Genomic DNA, 5,859 nt, shown 5'->3' on the forward strand with positions numbered 1-5,859 from the left:
ATAACGTGATGGTGTACTTCCATGTGACTGATTACTACAAAAATTACTACAAAATGTCAGTTTTACGTGTCATTTGATAGAGTTGATCAACTTTAATGTTGTCATTTTTCAAAGAGTTTGCTTGTCCAAATATGTCAAAAAAAAAAAGCCAACAATATTCATGGGATGTACTTATTTGTTCGCATGACTGTATGTAATTAAAGCGTCAATAGAAATGTTTTCAAGACTAAATTACACATCAGAACCACCTCTTATCCTGAGAATAGCTTTAGTGTATCAAGAAATACCAATGTGTCGTCATTTTTTTCACACTTTCGCAATCATAATAATTTTTTTTATTGGGGGTTGGGGTGGGGGGGGTAGGGGGGTTTGGTTAGTCATCTGTGCAGCAAAGTGCAGAAAACTTTATATTAAAGTATTATTTTAAACTTTGTGTTTCCATCAAGTTTTATTCTGTACAGAATATATATATTAATTAAAAAACAAACAAACAGATGACTGTATTTTGGAACTTTGAAGTGGCCCTTCACGACCTTATTTTGTGAACAATATAAGAAATTCATCCAGTGGTACAAGTTCAAATCATCTGTGCCTTGCTGACATTGCTCACGTCACCTAGACTGAGGACTCTTTACCATGTCAAGAACCTGATGGTAGACCACCAGGGGTCGTCAACCGGTGGACTGAGAAGTATTTCGGCTGATTGAACCGTGTACTCGAGATCAATCTGGAGCACGAAAACAAAATGTCTACAGCTGGACAGAGATGTTCACGTTTGTTGTCTGCTTCAAGATCAGAACAGATGTCTTATCTGTTCCTGACTCTGTAGAAAAGTGGTGACATGAAGTATGAATCAGCAATACAAAATAAAACATAACCACTTCAAACTGATGTGTCTTATTTATAGCCATGGACTAATTACTGCTTATTACTACAGCGGTAACTTGTGTCCATAGATTTTGATGAGACAGGACAACATTAATAACAACATAGCCTCAAACTAAATCAAATTGAGAGGCTATCACACTCGACTTATGCTCTAGACTCCTACCTAGTGTACTGTGTTTGGTACATTGCCCATTTCCACACATTTCTCACAGCAGAGCTAATATCATTAACCAAGGCCAGGTTTCTGCGAAAATGTCCAGCCCATCCACATCTCAAGTCCTGAAACTAGCCACAAAAATCCCGCCGTTGGAAAGGGGAGACACATTTTTCTTCTTTTTCAGTGCATTTGCATGAGAAACATGGTCACTGTGGTGCACACACATTTCTGCTGTGCAGATCTTATCCATTCTACAATCCCCCTTTTCCTCTCTTAGGCTTCGCAATATACAGGGTGTCTCAAAAGTCCATACGTAGGGGACTATGTTTGCCAGTAGCACGTCAGTTGTGCCTACGTAAGTGGACGTTCGTGGACGTCCACTGACGTCTTATTTGTTAATAAGTTTGTACACAATGTCGTGTGTGATGTGTTTACCATGTTTCCTGTTACGGTCAATCGCAACCTTGTGACAGCTTCCCGATCCCGCCATGAGCAAAGGCATTATTAAAAACTATGTGAAACTTAATTATGTTATATAATATAAACTAAGTATAAAAATTGTTGTAAGACATTCTGCTAAAAAGTGTAATTTTCCATACGTATGGAGACTTTTGGGACACCCTGTACTGTATCCAGTCAGCCTTTATTAGTGCTTGTTGCAGTTCCCATTTTTAACCACTAGGTGCTATAGCTCTATGGAAGCTAAGTGGGGCAGTGAGCATACTGACCCAAAATGGTGCACCATCTAGAAAGGCAATAAATCAATTGAACCTCAGGTTCTACCTGTCAAATAGCAACATTTTTTAAATTGTCAGTCAGTCAAAAGAGGTAAATAGCATTTCAAAGGAATTTAAAATCAGTCCCTCCAGGATTTCATGATCCTGCGGTCGCAGAAATTCACGCAAACTCCGCAATATCCGCAGGACCTTGCAATTTTCAAAAATTACCGCAGATTTTCCATACATTTGGGCCAAGACGTATTATGTGACGTCATCATAACGTACATTCAGCCAAAGCCTTCTTCGATTCACATGCGTTGAACACGAGTACAGTGAAAAGGTCTCATTTACCAACAAACATCACTGTGAAATACCGTGCAAAACAATTTAATGCAATTGCAATTTCACCAGTTCAAGTAGATTTCTACAAAAAAAAAAAAAAAAAAAGCAAAAAAAAAAAAAAAAAAAATCTGCAAGTTTTTTGAAAAAAATTTTGAAAAACGCCCCGGAATTTTTGGCCGCAACAATCACAAAAATCTCAGCAAAATCCTGTCCGGACTGAAAAATGTGTGAAACTGTGAATGAGAACTTCGTGAAAGAACCTAGACATTTGAAAATTTTAATTGAGTAGCCTTATGACAGACCCACTCTTTCATTGCTTTCGCACAATTCAACAGATTCAAGCTAATTCCAGTATTACTCCCCGTTTGCACTGTTTACGAGCTTGGATTTCATATGAAACGCCTAATTAAAGAAAAATCTTGATAAATCTAAAAGATAAAGATAAAAGCTTTGGATCTATGCTTTACCAGACACAGGATATTATTTAAATGGCTTATTCTCTTGTTTTGTTTTTTGTTTGTTTGTTTTTTGTTTTTGTTCTTTTTTTTTTGTGGGGGGGGGGGGGGCGGGGGGGTCTGTAATACAATCTGTTTTAAAACGAAAAATGATTTTAATACATACCATCAAACGATAATCTACTACAAATTTCAATCTTTTAAAGTTAATAGTGAGGGTACAAACCTGTTTGGGAATTTTGGTCCCTAAAAAAAAATCAAATAAAATAAATAAATAAATAAAAAATAAAAAATACCCAAAAAACGCAGAGACATGCTGAACCAGCCTTTATAAGTCATTACAGGTTATATTGCTCAGCTTTTGGGGAAAGACCGAGTTACTTGGTTTAATATCGTTATTAATCGCAGTCTTTTCCATGCCAGGGACCGCTATTATCAAATCTGTAGCTTCAACACACCGATCTGACGATTTAGGGATCAGTTGTCTCTGAATTAGGAAGGAGATTAAAAAAAAAAAACTTCCATCTGTCAACGTGCACTGTGTGTGTGTGTGTGTGTGTGTGTGTGTGTGTGTGTGTGTGTGTGTGTGAGACGGTGGTGGGGTGTAAATTCTCATTAGGCTCGCCAGAATGAGCGTCCCCCTATTAGCTCTATCAAAGCTCTAAATGCCGACGCGCGGCAGCTGCTACGTCATTCGAGAGCCAGCGAAAAAATTCGCAGTGTGACGTCACTTGCCCATCATTTACCACTGTAAACACAGTCGCGTGCGGCCATGGAATACACCGTCATTAACAATGTCAGGGACTTGCACTTATGCGGGTCGAAGGTCCAATTAGCTGTAAGTGAATCTGCAGGATTACACTTGGGAAGTGTAAAAATGTTTTATTTTATATATATATATATATATATATATATATATATATATATATATATATATATATATATAGTAAATTAGGATTAGGTTAATTTTTCAATGCGTTTTGAACACTTTGCACAATAAATCCAGAACATCCGGACTCCCAAGCCTGGGAAGAGGCTCGACTTCACACACATGCTGCATGTTGAAGCCCATGTCTTGAGTTCAGAGCTGTCAGGCTCCAGTCGTGGAAGGTCACAACTCTGCAGGGATTTGTCCTACTCGTCTTTCTTCCAGCAGATTCAGCTCAGCAAGTCCTCACTCCTTCTCCTGATGCACTGAACCACAATATTAAGCTCAGGTTTGGAATCTGAAACGTATTCGATCATTGTTGCTCTGTCTTTTTGTTTTGTTGTTTTCTTCACTATTCTTTGTTTATTATTTTTTTATTTATTTTTTAAAATTTGTCTAGCTAGCCTCGAGCTAAAAATAGACCGTGGTTTCGAGGGGAAGAGAATAGCTCAGGACAGAAGTCTTTCATTTGACTTCATATAGACGAGCACCACAGCTTTGAAGTGCACGTGTAGGAGGGCCTCTGCTCGTTCAAGTGTTATGAAGTGGAGCTCACAATGTTTAATGGTCAGTAAGAGAATCCTCTGTTTCAGAAAGCGCTTCTGGAGCACGTGAGGTTAATCCGACGCGTTTAATTCTAACAGCTTTTCATGTTGTTCTTTCAGTGGTCTCGGAAATGCCTCACAAAACAGTCTGAGCTCCTCAGCTCAGGTTCAGAGTGTAAACAGTACCGACAGACACCGGCCTCCACCGGGAAGACACGTTTATATACAGCAAGTAACTGCAAGTTCATTACAGCCGACCAGATATTCCAGCTTTGCGCATGCGTTAAAACCCTCCCCTTTCACTCTATTATTATTATTATTATTATTATTATTATTATTATTATTGTCGTTGTTGTCGTATTAATAAACCATGTATTGCATAAATAACAGGCTATATGTACATAGATTTCAAATTTTAAGGACAGAGTATAACAGAAGGTAGAATATATTACACCAAATTATTGTATGTAGCCTAACAATGATGATACAGGCCTACAGTAATTTATTAATATTTTGTTACACTATATTTGGTAATACAGTCATATTTAGCCTATTATTATATTTTCTAAGTTAAAATATTAACATTTTTTAAAAGTATATAGATAGATAGATAGACAGAGAGATAGATAGACAGATAGACAGATAGATAGACAGATAGATAGATAGACAGATAGACAGATAGATAGATAAATAGATAGCGCCCAAATTTTTTTTATTATATTTCAAATTACAGAAAATACTGCTTTCATTATAAATAGCAGAGGCTTTACCAAACTACCTGAATGTGTGTATACATATATGTGTGTGTGTGTGTGTGTGTGTGTGTGTATATATATATATATATATATATATATATATATATATATATATATATATGTGCAACCTTTGCAGTGTGAGGAGGAAAAAAAAAACTTAAAAAAACTTTGTGTCTACTTTTATGTCTCAAAGCAGTGATCAAGGCCGGTGTTGTATCTGAGACATAAACAGTAACTGCATGCACAGAGATTGTGTTGTAAATGACACCCGCACGTACGGCGAGAAAGAAGGACCAACCCAGTGCTCTTTCTCTCTCTCTCTCTCTCCCTCTCTCTCGCTCTTTCTCTCTCTCTCTCTCTCTCTCTCTCTCTCTCTCTCTCTCTCCCGGGCGCGCGCGCAAGTCGGCATCTCAGGAGCTGACGGAGAAGCCTCGCGCATGTACACACTGATGGACTCAAGTTCGATGTAATAATAATAAATGGCATGACTTATAATTCCAGCCTCCACGCAGGATAACTGGCTTATTAATGCGAAATGAAATAAATGAAATAGAGAGCTCGTGCTCAGGGGCTGTTTACGGTTAGGACTAAATAGTCTACGGACAGGTAAGATCAGCGCGAGCAAATATCTCTGTGTGTGTGTGTGTGTGTGTGTGTGTGGGTGGGTGGGTGTGTTTTCTATCATTTGAAATATAATTTTAAAAAAATTGGGCGCTATCTATCTATCCATCTATCTATCCATCTATCTATCTATCTACCTATCTATCTATCCGTCTATCTATCTATCTATCCATCCATTCCACTCACAGGATAATTGGATAAAGAATTTTCTCGTCACCTTTTTTGGAGAAATGATGTTTGACATTTAAGCACAGTGGGTTCTCGGCATCTAGTAGGGACAATTGCAGAAAATTAATTAATTAATGCATTTATTTATTTATTTATTTCATTTATTCGTTCTCCGCATTATAAACTACGTGTTATTTACATGTTTGTCTCGCTTTTTATATATATATATATATATATATATATATATATATATATATATATATATATATATATATATAAAA

General features: G+C 37.1%; 1 protein-coding gene across 3 annotated transcripts in view; it reads left to right on the plus strand.

The window, feature by feature from the left end:
• Positions 1-3,256: 3,256 nt before the first annotated feature.
• The window catches only part of lhx9 (LIM homeobox 9), a 13,759-nt gene continuing 11,156 nt past the window's right edge, over positions 3,257-5,859 (plus strand). Inside the window, exons 1-4 of one of the 3 annotated variants that reach the window (XM_053635170.1) lie at positions 3,257-3,399; positions 3,568-3,778; positions 3,894-4,056; positions 4,155-4,266. The gene's annotated coding sequence lies outside the window, so the exon portion shown is untranslated. Of the gene's footprint in view, positions 3,400-3,567; positions 3,779-3,889; positions 4,057-4,154; positions 4,267-5,859 lie in introns of all 3 variants that reach the window. The other 2 variants (XM_053635171.1, XM_053635169.1) reach the window with 2 other exon arrangements.

This window comes from Ictalurus furcatus, chromosome 10 (genome assembly GCF_023375685.1).
Source record: "Ictalurus furcatus strain D&B chromosome 10, Billie_1.0, whole genome shotgun sequence".
NCBI classification, from domain to species: domain Eukaryota; kingdom Metazoa; phylum Chordata; class Actinopteri; order Siluriformes; family Ictaluridae; genus Ictalurus; species Ictalurus furcatus.